The sequence below is a fragment of the Perca fluviatilis genome, chromosome 18 (assembly GCF_010015445.1).
Source record: "Perca fluviatilis chromosome 18, GENO_Pfluv_1.0, whole genome shotgun sequence".
Taxonomy (NCBI): Eukaryota; Metazoa; Chordata; class Actinopteri; order Perciformes; family Percidae; genus Perca; species Perca fluviatilis.
Window position 1 is genome coordinate 29,428,305 of NC_053129.1, and position 16,571 is coordinate 29,444,875.

A 16,571-nucleotide genomic window follows, 5' to 3' on the forward strand; every position below is an offset into this window, starting at 1 on the left:
GGCTTTTATTGGCAGGAATGTGCAATATTGTTGGTGTGTATGGTCTGGTGTACATGGATCTGTGTGTGCTACTGAATGTTAACTGTAGTTTGTGCAAGTATGCGATTACATTGTGTGTAAATGGAGCGACTGTTTGCTGCTACGTCACCTGTGTTTTCACGAATGCCCAAGACAACTTTCTCCCTAAGGAGACAATGATCTAATCTTATCTCACCTCTTAATGGTTGATGTAATATCCCGAAACTGGTAGGAAGTATGTCAAGAATTAAAATTTAGTATTGCATGCTCCTTTCCTGTAAAATAGATCTAAATTATATTCCACTTTTTGTGACTTGAAAATGCTGTTCAATGGTTTCCCTATCCGAATATTATGTCTTCTAATAATGGCTGTTTCAGACATTGCTGTTTGTAGCTGTGGCGTCGGTCTGGATGCAGTTGATTGAAAGCATGCCCCCACTCCTAAAGTCTACAAACCAGGCGACAGTACCAGAGGGACAGCAGATGGCAGCATTGATGCAGTTAGTAAACCAACTTGTAAAACCTCTCCTGTGATCACACTGAAACGACACAGTTTCTAGTGGAAGAACTCTATCAATTAGATAGAACTCTATCTAACTATTGTTGCAGATATTAATGTTTATAACATTTGTTTTATTTGAACTCCGATAATGTTATTTATTGCTGATGTTTCCTTTAACACAGACAGAAATGAAATGTTTTAATGCAAAGAGGTGAGAAAAATAAGAACGATATAGAATAGCTCTCTGGTATGTGTTTATGAGAGAAGTTCAAGCAACATAAGGACATTTTCAGAGCTACAGAGATGCCAGATTTTGTTTTTTTTTCAGGTTGACAATCTATAATTTAAGCTTTTTCTTTTTCAAATACGTTTTTAAGGTTACTTTTCTGTTGTGTCTCTTTTGTCTTGAGTGTGAAGCGCTGGAGATGATGTATTGCAAATGTTGGATCACTTCCTGTGTCCACCATGTGGCATTAGACAACTTGCACTAAACATGCATTATGTTGCTCTGTATCAAGAGTAGATCACACAGTGTAAATTTCACGTGTGGCAGCACGGTGGCTCAGTGGTTGGCACGTTTGCCTCACAGCAAGTTGGCACTGCAGAGTTCGATCTCCGGTCCAGGGCAGGGCCCTTTCTGTGTGGAGTTTGCATATTCTCCCCGTTTTTGCGTGGGTTTCCTCCCACCACAAATACATGCATGCTAGGTAACTAGGACTACAGTTGAAAATTAGCCTTCTGGCTAACACTGGCACATTTACAGAAATGCTGATAAATGTGCGTTGTCCTAATCAAATGAATACAGTCTAGATGTAAATCAGATGATGTTTGTCACATGAGGTTAATTTCCTGTTGCCAGTTGGTGGTCCTATGACTATAACATTGTCCCAACCCGGCTCATAGGCTGGAACCAAGATGGAACAAAGCCAAAGAAAGCACCTTGGGAACATGGAGATCTTTTACCGTCCTAGTGAAATGTCATTGGTCAGTATGTACAATACGCAGCGTTCCACCTCCTGACCCAAAATACTCTTAATCTTTAACAAAATTAGTAGCAGTGTTAAGTGTTCAAGTGTCCAACCAAGTGATCCGCAGCCAGACAACAACATTAACCTTGAAAATGCCTTTGCTATTTCAGAATTACAGCTACCCAATTACACAAACAGTACGCTCAACCCAACGTAGCACCCAGAAGGTCTCTCTAATCAAAAAGGCTCACTACCCAACCACGCCTTTCCAAGACGCACAATACAACGGAGACCAAAGCTACGACAAAACTCACCCAACCAAGGCCTGAGCTTTAGTGCCTTCCACCAGAACTGCTACTTAAAGCTGCAACACTCAACATTCAAAGGTAAACAACTCACTGTAATAATGACCCCCAGCTACTCACTTCCCAAAAAAAGTATCTTTATTAACCCCCGGAGGGAGGGCAATTTGGTTTACAGCCAGCAGTAATACATGAACAACAAACACAAGCAATAAATAAAAAGCACGACATAATTAAAGAAATTACATTTTAAGAAAGCTGATAGCAGCAGGAATAAATTACCTCTTAAATCTAAAATATTAGTTCTGCAATGCGGCAGATTGTACCTGCACCCTGATAGTAGCAGCATAAATTAGCACCTCAGTGAATGGCCTCCGATCAGGCAAAATGGATTTAGCTTTCCTTAAGGACCTGTCCTTAATATGTCCTTTATAATATCTAAAACAAATTGGTCACACAATTAGCCTAAGTCTGAACATACTGTACATATGCCTTCCGATTTTCATACATAGGTCAAACATATGGTGAGGGCTACTTCATTGAGATCTGTTACGGGGCGCTATCAAGCCATTTTGTTACACCCAAGCACAGGACCCATAAAATCTAACATGTTTTTTTCTGATGTGATTGCAAATTTTCAGGAGTTTTAACACACCTTTAGCCCTAATAATCCGATAAGCGATTTCAAGAGGGCCTTTGCCGACCGACGTGATCGGTACTCGTGGCTCTAATAATTAATATGTGAGGGGAAAAAACCTTGGGAAAGACAAAGAATTTGTGCAAAGCTTTCCCTGTGCACCTCCACTGAGCCCCAGATGCAGAGGTTTCTCCACTGGGGGTCGGACCACAAGGTCAGTACAGTGTTGATCAGGTGGAATAAAAGGGGTTGTAACCCCCATAGTGATCAAAGACACTGGTCGACATGCCACACCCCTGTAGCCCTCTCTTCCTGTACAAACCTCTCTGAGGGCAAACCCACTGACCCGGCAAACCGAGTGGGGAGAGGAGGGGAGTAGAGGGAGGGGGTCTGGGGGTCTGGATGATCCTATGTGTGTCCTGGATGGAAGAAAGGACAGATGGATTGAGGAAAAAAACAGAGATTAAGTATTAACAGTCAGCTTAACCTCCTGGATTCCCCTTAGAGAATTATTACTTGTTGCACATCATCGCAATATGGCCGGACTGTTCAGGAAAGGGAATTGTTGGGGTTCAGTGAGACAAAAGGGCTTTCTCTATGACTTCGTACAGTGATGAAATGATGCTCGTCATCATGGCTCTAAATCAAGCCAATCAAACTGTTGTAGAAACAAGCAGCAATCCTAAAGTTTGCCGGTTGTTTAAAGGGATGGATTAGACAACTTCTTTTTATTCTCACCTTTGCCAGTTGGTCTCTTTCAGATAATTGGTTACAGCTTAATTCATGTCATAAAGTGTGACCAAGAAGCAATGGTTGCCTCATGTGGGTAAAATGCATTGACATATATATTAATGGACCAATAGACCCCGTTGCTCTGCACGGAGACCAGTGAAGGCTATTAGAAGCACTTTTCCGGTGATCTCTTTCTTTACTGAGCAGCCTCCAACTGACAGAGACAACGTAAATGTGACGTGAGCAACCTGTCTGAAAGTGTGAAGTCTTCTGGTAGCTGTGCCGAGAGAAATCTCAATCATTCCCAATCTTACAGAGACGGAGAGCGTAGGGATATGTAAGGAGATAAAATAAGCACAGGCTAATTATTGCTAACTAACATGCTAGTTAACATTCATAATTAAACCTAAACAGCTAATGTAAGTCGAAACTGCCTGTGAGCTTCTCCTGTACTATACGGTAATTCCTCTACTGTGCGACAGTAAGTCTCGTGGTTATGACACAATCGTTAGCCTATTTTTACAAAAACGTCTGCTACGGAGCCATAACGTGAGGTACAAGGTAATGGAGCCTTTTATACATTGTCGTGTTTCTTTAGAAATAAACAATGGACAAATAGAGTCTTTAAACGCTTCAGATGTAAAGTTATTCGCAGTCAAGTGAAAAATGGCGGTCAGTGGAATGCTAACAAGAGGTGATACCTTTGTAGCAACAAAATGGCGCCATCGGAGGTTCGCGTTCAGAAGCGAAGCTTACCCCCTTGGTAAAATGTAGTGATGTTACGTTCCGTGCCGAGGCTTCCAAGCGTGTGTGGAGAAATCCCGGAAGTTTTCCTTGAAGCGCGCATCGAGGCTTGTATCGTTTTAGACAAATTACGTTATTGCTTACATCCGAAGCCTCGCAGCCCGTCCGTAATGCGTGACAGATTTAGAAAGTGGTCCGAATCTACAGGATTTTATTACACATCCATGATCTACACGAGCACATTCACTGCCCTCTGCCCAGTTAAACCTGTAGCAGGTTAGCAGGTAAAATAGCCAACTTGGCTCTCTTTCTCTTCATTCTCCTCCTCAGCACCTGCTCATTAATGTTACAGTCGCCATTACACAAACATTTTGAAATAAAAGCGAAAATGCTTACTTCCTCCATAATCTCCCTAGTGCAACAGCGTGCTGCGTCTGATGTCGTTATTGTTCTTTTGCGCATGCGGGTCAGTTTGAAACCACAAACATTTCACACTGGAATCTGATATAGGCCACATTTTAAAAGGTAATGTGAACAGCCAAACAAATAATAGGATCTGAAGAAAAAAAAAGTCCGAATTTAGCATTAAGATTTGCGGTGTGCACATAGCCTTATACCCCCAAGAAAATACACATATTGATATAAATGGATTACGTGAAAATTGATTTTTCCTTCATCGTTATTGCCAAGTCTTTACCGGTGCAAAAATACAGTCAACAACTGTCTGATACAGTGTTTCACAGATCACATACTGTAGATCATATGTAATATCTGCCTGTCTTACACTCTTTGACCATCAGTTGGTATTGTGAGCAATTGAAGCCTCGAGAAATGAAGTCTTTTGCGAACCAATTTGCTGGAAAGCTTCAATGCTTCACGAGGCTTCATCTCGCCATCACTAGTAAAATGGGGCTTAATGTGGCTAAAAATATCATGGAATAATACGATACATCTTTTAGATTGGTTGGTAGGGCGTGTGTGGGAAGAGAGTGGAGGATCAGCACTAAGGAGGCGGGTCTGACTCGTTAGGTCGGTGATGCAACACACCTGGGAGATGCCGGGAGAGCAACGGTAAAGGTGTTGACCCCATTTACACCAGGTATTAATATGCAATCTGTATATGTATATGTTATCAGGATAAGGAAAAAAAAATCATTTTTAATACCAAATGTAAATGTAAGTGGGGCTGTTGAGTTTCACCACGCAGAGACAGAGTGAATTGTTTGTTTCGTTGTTTGGGACTGTGTAACAATTTAGGAACTTTGACGCACAACTTCTTACAGAACTGCAGCTACAGTTGAGTCAAAGCTCCCCCCCCCCCCAAGACGGAGCACACGCACCATCTTCACATGTGTCCTTAGGTGGCAGGTGGCATGGCAGGCCATGTAACAACATATAAGGTTGAAGGGTAACCATTACAATGGTCAATGTCTGCAGGGAACTATCTCGAACTACTAACTATCTTATCAACCAAACATTTCCGTCAGTCTACATTTTATCACATTGAATTTGCCTCATGACACAGCAGGAAATGGCCACTGAACTGCATTTTTTCGATTATCTCATGTTCCACCCTTACAACATTGTTTTGCAACACCCTGTCACACTCTAGTACAGTATAATGAGGCACATCTTTTGTGCCCATTCATAAATTCATCACCAGCACAATAATCAGAGCTTTGTTCCCTCGTACAATAGCTTTACTCCAGTGGGAAATGTTCCAACTCCCCGTTTCTGGCTGAAATTTTAATTGGAACTCGACCGTGCAGCCGGAATGTCAATAGCTGGCCTCCGTCCAACTCATACTGAAAATACACACACACACACACACACACACACACACACACACACACACACACACACAAACACACACACAGATAATGCTTGCCTCAGGTGTCTTGCTGTCTGATGTGGATAACCCGCTGATGACCCCATTTGCAAGAAAAATGGATTTAAAAGTGAGTAAAAAATGCAGGAAATTGCTCACAAGGTCTGTAAATTTCAAATACAAAGAATGGATATCATAAGCATAACCTTAAAAATAAGCAGGTGTGTCACTAATGTTCAACTGTTATTGCATGACAGTGTTTGACGAAGTAAACATATAGGCTCCTTGATTTAGCTATTCTTAAGGATGAAAATATAAAGTTTGTTATGGCACCATTAAAATTGAAGGTTTTATCCTCTGGGGAGCGTGGATATCTTCAGCTATCCGAGAACTAGATAAACTATTTTGTGTGCAAAGATGACACGTTGTAGTCCAAAAAAGCTTACAGAGTGTCAGGAACTGAAATGGCTCATCGTCTGGGGAGCGTGAATCTGCTCAGTGAATTTTATGTCCACTGGAGTTGAATATTTCTTGTTGGTCTGATGGAGGCGCAAGAAAAAAAGGTCAAAGGGTCACCAAAATATATAAACTATAAGCTAAGTTAGAAAATGTATGTGTTTAATTTTGAGTTTTTTTCTTCTTCTAAGTTCTGAAGGGAACTTTTTTATTTACAAAGTCACACTTTTCTTCTTTTTGTCCTGCTTATCCTGCTTGCTTTAAATTAAATAGCATTTTTTTTTGGGGGATGCTGTTCCAACTGGACACAGCCACCATCAGAGAGTAAAGTAATGGGCTCTGTGGAGTCTGATTGGCTGTTGGGGAACTGCCTATGGTGGGCCGATACAAAGGAGCGATCTGGGCTACAAGAGGCTTAAAGCAAACTCCAATCTGAGGTAGGACCCCCACTAGTACACACACACACACACACACACACACACACACACACACACACACACACACACACACACACACACACACACACACACACACACACACACACACACACACACACACAGCTCGTTGCTGTCTCCACTCACTGATGAAGGAGCCCATTCATGCCCCCTGACAAATTACTACTGAAGCATGAGACTAAAGAGACCCCCCACCCCTCTGTCTCTGTCTCTCTCTCTCTCTCGCTCTCTCTCTCTCTCTCCATTATAGACTGTGTGAGACTTGGGTGTGAGAGAATATCACACGGGACACCGGAGTTATGAAAGGAGCATTATGTTAACAGTTCTGAGCAACAACAGAACAATGGCTTCATATTTTCTTTTACTGTAAAATGTATCGTTATGCAGCAAAACAGACAAATTACAGTAAAGTTTACTTTAATGTTACAAAGAGCTTTACAATAATTCATAAAACTGGTGAATTATATAGATCAGAGTGAAATAAAATACAATACAATACTTTTTATTGCATGCAAAACATTTTTATCTTTAATAGTAACAAAGCTAATGGCCCTAATTTCTCAGAACTTCTCGATCTACCCTTTACAATATAGCCTACAAAGAGAACAGAATAAGCCTTTTCTTTGTCTTACTTAGATCGTTTAATGAGATCAGCTGCACAGTGATTAGCAGGTTTTGCTCACATGATGCAGGGTGGGAGGGAGGGTGTGACAGAGTGATTAGTGTTAAATGCAACAAGAATACGTCTCAATACTTTCACCGAAAGTCAAATTGATATTGTAATTGAAAATGTTGCGCGATACCTGTAGGCAGACCTACATTAACTAGTCATCCATTTCAATCATCCTGATGCCGTTATATACAGCAGTGCAGAGATCTTCAACAGGGGGTCCGGGACCCCTATGGGGTCCTCAGAGTTACTGCAGAGGGGCCACCAAATTATTTCTTTTAAGGTTTTTTTTCAAAATTTTAAATGTCTTAACATTTACTATTTGTAAAAAAAATTGATAGGCTTACTGACCTATAGGTAAGGTACTCACTAAGGTAGTCATCCACAAATACAGGTAATCCTAAGGATTCACTGTGCCACGTAACATTAAAACAATTATTATTTTAGTAGGTTAGTAGTCTATGCATTAAAAAGGTATGCATAAAGGATTTAGTCATTATTGCAGGTCCAGTTTAATATGCAATTTAATTTTATACAATATATTTAGTAGGGGGTCCCTGCTCCATCTCTCTTTCAGATAAGGAGTCCTTGGCTTAAAAACGTTGAAGACCCCTGCAGTAGTGGCAATTCTATGAAAATTACCATCCTGTTTTTTAAGTGCCTACCCATGCTTTAAAATAAGGAATAACACAACATAGGGAAAGGCTACTTGATTTTTTAAAATGCTGTTGAAACGATGATAATCTCACTAATGGAATTTCCCCCATTGAGGGTTTAATAAAATGCTTCTTTCACTTTAATGGCGAGTCAGCACCAAACAGCACTAATCGCTTTTAGTCCAATCCAGACCAGACGAGGGCTGTTTTACACAAAAGGATTAGGCAAAGTCCAGAAGGAGGAGGTCAACAGTCACAGGCCACTGCCGACCCTGTATGTGAGGTGAAAAGATCCTCAAAACGTTTTGGTGTCTGCATTAATGCAACAAGCCCCAAGGCTTCGTGTGCAGGGGTCTAAACTGCAGGCGAAATCAAGGCAAAAATGTAGTTGGTACATCATATAGAAAGTGGTGACCCTCTCGTCATTAAAGGCTGTTTTATGCTTCTGCGTTAACTTTATGCCATAGCTACACCGTAGCTACGGCGTCGTTCCTAAGGCGTCGTGACCCTTTCGGAGTTCCGCGTAGAGGTTGCTTTGCATTGCGGTGCATTTCGCCACCATAACGCTACGGGGTGATAAGTCTGAGGTTATTTGCGAGGTGTCTGCCAGCCAGTTTATGTTATGTTAGCAAGCAAACTTTAGCACAACTGGCCACAAAGTACTGCTTGCTGGCGAAGTGCTAATTTCAAAACGTTACTGACATATAGACACTTTACAAATGGATAACCCCGTCATTGTAACAAAATATGTCTGAGTTTATTTGCAAAGCTTAACCCTTGTGTTGTCCTTCGGGTCCCAGTGACCCGAAGGACAACACAAGGATGATGTACTTCCGTTTACTTTGTTGAGAATTGCTCTCTAAACCCTGTTTTTTGTAAAGTAAGTAAGTAAAGTTTATTTCTAGAACACATTTAAACACAGTTTAAGCTGACCAAAATGCTGTACAAACAAGAACTAAGGTGCTGTATTAACCCTTGTTTAGAGAGCAATTCTCAACAAAGTAAACGGAAGTACATAATCCTTGTGTTGTCCTTCGGGTTACTGGGACCCGAAGGACAACACAAGGGTTAAGTCAGTGAACTAGCATGTTGCTACTCCCCACAGTAGGCTGCTTGAAACACCGACTATCAACACACAGGACGAGTTGACCAATCACAGTCTTTGCGGTCTGCGTCGCCTTGACTTGAGGTGCACGTCGAGCTACGGCAGAGGGCTCGGAGGGGGGTTCGCGGCGACGCAGAGGGGTCTGCGGGGGTACGCCGTCGATTCGACACAGAAGCATAAATCAGCCTTAAGCCATGCAGTGCCTACATTTGGCCCCCTAAAGACATTAAGATGTGTTAAATCTGGTTAAAGAGTAATATTACTATCGTTTCAACAGCATTTAAAGAATAATGTAGCCTAATGTAGCCTTTCACTACATTGTGTCATTCCTTATATTAAAGCTGTGGTGGGCAGTTTTCTTCTGGCGTCATTGGGCAAAATTCCATAATAATATTTCAGAATATTGTAATTCAAGTGGTCTGGGAGAAAACTAGACTTTGGCACCACCTCGGCTCCGTTTTCAGGCTTTAGAAAATCTAGCCCGTGACGGGAGACTTTGGCCAATCACAGGCTATTTCAGAGAGAGGACCTTCCTATTGGCTGTTCTACAGACACGTAAATGTTCCTTCAGGTTCTCTTTTGTCACTGTTGAAAGGTTTCATTGTACATTTCCACTCCACACCAACTAGTTTGGGGTATCCCTTATTATGGCGAATATTCAGATGGAGACAGTTAATAGTGCTAGGGTGTAGAGGTGTCATTGGGATTGAACCATACACATTAAAGGTGCCTTGCCACACAAAACCGTTTACTTGCATTTTTTGAAACATGTTAGGTACATATTTGTTTGTGTTATGTCGTGAATGTGAAAATGAACTGCTACCTCCTCTGTCAGCTCTAGCCACTGAAAAGAAATAAGCGGAGAAATCAGGCCAATCACAAAAGCTGGTCAGTCTGACATCATGTTGCCTGAGCTCATTACTATTCATGAGCTCGCCGAGTTGCGCTGGGTAAAGGATGCTGATAGCCAGGCTCTCATTGGCTAGCTGTTAGCCAATCAGAGTCAAGCAGCTTAGCTCGTTGACTATTGACAACTGGCAGAAATCGAGCTGAGTCTTCCTGCGGGCTTTCTATATCACTCTAGAATGGCTTGAAACAAGGTAACCAAGGCATTTTTTCCACAAAAAATGTTACAGAGTCCATGGTAGGACTTCAGACATTACCACAAAGTAATGAAATACGTGTGGCAGGGCACCTTTAAAGACAATGTAATCTAACCTTTTCTACTAATTTTACACATCTAGGTTTACCCTAGACATCTAGACATGTTTTGACCTGCAAACCACCAATTAATGCTCATTGGATCTAAAGTAGTAGTTTCTCCATCTAATTAACAAAAGTTCATGAGAGGTCTTAATTAGCTACTTAGATCCCTTAAGCTTTAAAAAGGTTTCAAGAGAATCAACTTTAATTGCAACGTTTACTCAGGATCAAGACCTTTGTGGTGTCTACTTCCTTTGGAGTGATTACATTCATTTGAAGACAGGGAGATGCTTAATTTATATATATATATATATATATATATATATATATATATATATATATTCTATCTCTCCCTTATTCCTTCTAGTGTGAAGTCATATATGCCACAGGACATCAGCAGGTTAGGGCTAAAGTATGACTCTAAAACTGCAGGAATGAAACTAATTAGATGGGAGATCACTGGTTATTAAAACTTAAAGAGAGGGACAGTGTTTGAATCTTGAAGATGTTAAAAGGGATTAGGTGAGCTGGAAGGCTGAAGGGTAATGGTACACACACACAGATTCCAGCTCCCCAGGAGAGGGCAGTTGGATGGCTATACTGTCCTGACAGTAATCCTCAGATTAACTGGTTGTGGGGCACCACCACTCAGCCACCAGTCAGTCACCAGTCAGACAGCCAGTCGGCCAACTGGAACAAAAGCAGAAATGTATGCAAACCTGAACATGTGGGTCAGTCAGCCAAACAGAGAGCCGGCCAGACAGACAGACAGTCATTAAAGAAGACAGTCAACCAGCTTATAATAATGTTTTTAAAGGATCTCCTCTCTTTGACCCTTTGGCAACCGTCTCCTCAGTTTTTCCTCTAAATATCATTTAATGCCATTTATATTTCCCTTTTTCAATGGGAAATGTGTGTACCTTGTTGCTAATACTTCCAAACTGTGTGTTACTTTTAATGGACTATTTTCATTTGGATAGTAAAGCTCCAACTCCAGTGTAACCTTCTGAAAGATAAACTTCAAGCAGGTTTCGGGAACATGATGCATTTAGATTTAATTTCCGCCCAGATCCTGACACACTCGCAAATCTGCATTAACAAAGACGGGGATCTTTTTCCAGCACGTTAAAAACCATGTCTTGAATAAATTCAGGCTGTTTAGAGGCAGAAAGATAAGTTCATCTGGCCACTCAGTCAAAATGTATTGAATTTCTCTTACAATTAGTAAATAATATATTTTAAATACATGCATAATCATTACAATTTAACAATTCTGACCATTATGCCAACTGCATATATTCTTTCTACCTTAAACTTCATACTGTTAACTTTTGCACGTCCCCATGTCAGTATGTTGCACATTCCTGCACAAACTGTACAGCCTTTCCAATTTAAAAACACACACACACATACATACACATTCATATATATATATATATATATGTATATTTTTTTATGTTCTCTCTATTGTAAATGTTGTCTATTTTATATTATGTCTCTTGAGTTTTACATTCACTATGCACCAAAATGGCAAGACAAATTCCTGTGGGGGGCGAATTCTTTTATGTGACTATTTTGCAGTGGTGGAAGAAGTACTCAGATCTTTTACTAAAGATAAAAGTAGCACTACACACTGTAGAAATACTCTGTTTCAAGTAAAAGTCCTGCATTCAAAACTTTACTGGGTAGCTTTCAAATTTCCCCCAAGGATCAATAGTCTTACCTTACCTTCATCAGAATTGATTTGCTCATTACATTTTGTATTATTTTCCTCAAAAAGCTGTTTGTTTACATGTGTGTATGCATGTATATATACACTTTTTTATATATACACTTAAAGTATGTCTGTACATAGTAGTCAAATGTTTATGTCAACCTTGTTCAGGTCAAATTACTTGAATGTTCACACTTACTTGGCCATTAAAAATTATTCAAATTAGTCTAAATCTCCAAAGTAACTATAACTGAAGATTACCAAATAAATGCATTGAAATTAAAAGTACAATATTTGCCTCTGAAACGTAGTGACATATAGAAAATGGATGGATACATACAGTAAGTATAAGTACCACATAATTGTAAATACAGCACAGTACTTGAGTAAATGTACTTAGTTACTTTCCACCACTCCCTTTCAAAAACTGGATGGTCATTCAATCACTGCCGTGACAGCGTGTATATAAAAGTGCTTGCAACTTGAATGGAGTTTGGTTGAAAAGCTTGAAATAACTTGTTTTCATTATATTGTTTTCGTTAAATAATAGCAAACAGTGACCTCAGAGGAGGATTCAGAGCTTTACTGCTGTTACCGTGGCGATGGAGTCCAGGACATCGTCATGCTCACCACCGACTCGGTCTCCACGGTTACGTTCTGTCAGGCACCGAGAGGAGGGAGGCCAGGCATAATAATGGCATCGGGGGCACATGAGGGGAAAGATTTGAAAACACACACACACACACACACACACACAGAGCGTGGCACTATCTTTGTGGGGACCCGTCATTGACATATTGCATTCCCTAGCCCCTTACCTTATACATAATGCATTCCCTAGCTCCTTACCCTAACCTTAACCAACTAAATGCCTTACCCTAACCTAACCATAATCCTACAACCAAGTCTTAACCCTCAAACAGCCTTTTAAAGTTGTGGGGTCCAGCATTTTGGCCCCACAAAGCTGTCTGGACCCCACAAGTATACTGTATTCCCGGTTTTTGGACCCCACGACTATAGAATCACACACACACACACACACACACACACACACACACACACACACACACGCACACGCACACACGCGATTCACTGCTCGAGGAACTTTTTCTAAACCCAGTCTCTCTTTTCTCCATCTTAAGTTTTAAATAATAGACAGTGACACCTGTACATATTAAAATATATAAAGTATCATTACACTTTTGGGATAATTCTGAGTAGTTTAAAAACGTCACATGTTATGTAAATGCCAAATTAAAAGAGGTTTAGCTACTATTATTTAGCATAGCTTTTCTCTGGTGGCTCCCGGCCTCGGTGGCGTGTGACCACTTAAAAAAGGGTTTATGTTTTCTTTGGATCCCCGGGCACATGTTGCTATGGTATGTTCAGGTTGTGACCACTTTAACAAAACCTAATTCTTCACTCAAAGTTTGGTTAACTGGATTAACTTGAGTGGTCTAAAGGAATGAAATGATCCAGTAATTCACAACAAATGCAGTAAAGACGCATGAAAATAGACTATATTCTTTGGAAATGTGTTTTTCCTGCTTGTCCGCCTCACAACCCCTAACATTTATACTGCAGCACCTTGGTGGCTTCCTACTCCTTTCGGCCAAGAGCTTCTATATGCCAAAATCTAATAGGAACAAAACATGGCAAGTCTATTTCTGTTGCAGACCAACTTTTGGTGATTTGGGTGGATGGATTTTTTACAAAAAATAGGACTTTCCAGTGGAGCTTTAAGGGAGATGTGATCAACATTTGGGAAGGGAGGCACAGGGACAAAAGAGCTGGGAGGGTGGAGGGGGAGAGGAGGGGAACGAATGCTTGGAGTGGTGGCTAAGAAACAAGTGGAGTTACTGGAACGTTTGAACAGGAGAAGAATAAGATCAGGGGGCTGACGGTGGGAGGGAGTGAAATTGAAGTGCGAGGGTCAGATGAGGTTAGTCGCTGTTCCTTTGCCTCCCCTGCAGAGACGAGCCAGCCTGCACACGTTCTACTGTGACTTTCCATTTAGCAACTCTTACAGTGTTAGGTTTAGGAAAATGGCAGACCCAGAAATGCAGAGACAGCAGGGCAGTGGTGAGCTTAAGGATTTAATAAAATAAAAAGCAATATACAACAAAAGGAGTCCTGAAGACAAGCAGGCGAAAATAGTTCCAAAACGTTGAGGAAGCCAAAAGACCAGGAATTAGAGATGCACCGATAGACCGGCCGGTGACCGGAATTGGGCTGTTTTCACGTGCTAGGCCATGACCGGCAACATAAGTTCTACGAGTTACAGTTCTCAAGAACACACGCACACAACAGCACAGTCTCTTTTCCCTTTCTCTCAACTTTTCCGCTGTGTAAAGCGCGTGTCCGCGCTATTCTCGCACATGTAGGGAACCTTGTGAATTAACCTGCAACATGTCAGCTGTTTGGAAATTCTTCAGCGTGTGTGCAGAAGATAACAAGTTTGCAATATGCAACACATGCAAGGAAAAAGTAGGGCGTGGTGGGACGACACCAAAAACCAAAAAAATTTTAGTTGGATATTGGATGTGAAAAGAAGGAAACGGTTCTAACATTGCACTTTAGATGTGTGTGAATTTCCCACACCAGGAGTAATTTATATAGTTCTATTTTATAGTGATCCATTATCTGTTCAAATAATGTTCTATGTTCTGTAAACAATGTTCTATTAAAGAAAAGATAGAAAAATATATTTGTGTGTGCTGTGAAGTGGTTAGAAAAAATGAAATCGGAATCTGCTAAAATCGGTATCGGCCGGCCTAACTCAAAGAAAATCTTTATCGGCCTAGAAAGTTGTAATCGGTGCATCTCTACCAATATCTATAACAAAAAATCTGGAACACCAAGGCAAAGGGGGGTAGACTTACACACACTCACAATACAATACAATGATCTGACCACAGACAGAGACAACACAGAGACCAAATACACAAGGTAACGAGTCAACCATGACACTGGGTAGTTTAGACACATTCTTTGAATAAAGATCTTTTATTTAGTAGAAAAATAAATTGCAAAATTAAAATTGATACATTCTCACTGTGATATGTAACATGTCGTCTTCCATTTATTTATTCTTTAGAGAGTGAAAAACTGGCCGTTTTTCTGGCTGTACCTACCTCTGCACTAAAGAAAATGTTTCTTCTGGTTACTCAGTACTCACTGACTGTAGAGTCTGTAGGAGTTGCACTTTATTGGGTTGACTGCTGTATGTTAATTTAACCGTTTTGGGGTCAATTCTTCATGTAAACATTACTATTTTTAATCTGATCGGATTTAAATCCATCTTGTAATTTAACCCACCGCACATATTGAAATATGTTATATTACGGAAGTTAAAGACGCTCCCACCGCCATTTTTCTGCGGCTAAATATAAAATACTGTTCAGTACTTATGTTTAATCAACACCATCTGCTAGGGTTGGGCATCGTTTAGATTTTTTACAATTCTGATTCCAATTCTTCCTTTAGATTCCCATTCATATCGATACTCGGTTCCGATTCTTTGAGGGGTGGAGTTAAAATGGGTCACACGCTTATTTCACAAATAATAATATATATAATATTTTTTTCCAATGGTGATGTACAGCGAATGCAGAAGTGCCATTCACCCTGCTACGAGTTGATGAACTACTGTAACGATTTTGGAAGGTACAAAAGAATCTTTGGTTCGGCTTTAAATTTGGAACCGATGATCAGATTCAAAACGATTCCAACAAAGAAACAATTCGATTGGAATCGTAATTTTGGAAACGATTCCAAGGTGGAACCGGTTCTCGATGCCCAATCCTAGCATCCGCTCAAGTGATGGTCGACATTTGGCAGCAATTAGATCATTCCAGAGATTAGGTTTAAACCATTGGTGCTGGGAAAACAGAGACTAATGGGCTCAACTCAATCTGTGAACGGATTTCAAGTGAACTACTACACCTTAATCTGTTTTATAAAGCACACTGAGGAAGAGTATCCAGCTAAAAGCCATCACGCCTCAATGATTTCCTTAATAAAGTCGACACTCTCAAAACTAACACGCAGACGAGTTGGAGATTCTTTTTAATGCTTTGTATCAGTGCATTTTCTCTATTTTCAATTACTTATGGATAGGTTCCCATACCAAAATGTAATATTTTAGATGGAATATCCAGTAATAGTAACATACAAGTTATTGTATTGCCTTTCATCCCAGGATAAATAGGAGCACTGTGTGCCGTTTCCATCGTCATGACTCTGTATTACTGAACGTTCCTAAAGTTAAACTACAAATTTACCCTGAAATTGTGCAATTTATAGTCTGGATTGCACATGGAGGACTTTTAATACCAAAAAGTAATAATTCTCAGATTGAATATCACCCGATGAAGAACCATCTTGGAGAAAAAAAGTTAAAGTAAAATAGTTTAATTTATAATTGGTGGCGGCAGAAACAGTCCATTGTATTTCCCTTTTTATGATTCCAGTATTCAAGTAAAAAATGTATCATTTAAAACATTTTAAAAAGCTCAATGTGACTCCCGAGACACATATCTCGGGAACACTCGAAACGCTGGAAGGCAGATGAGTTAGAGG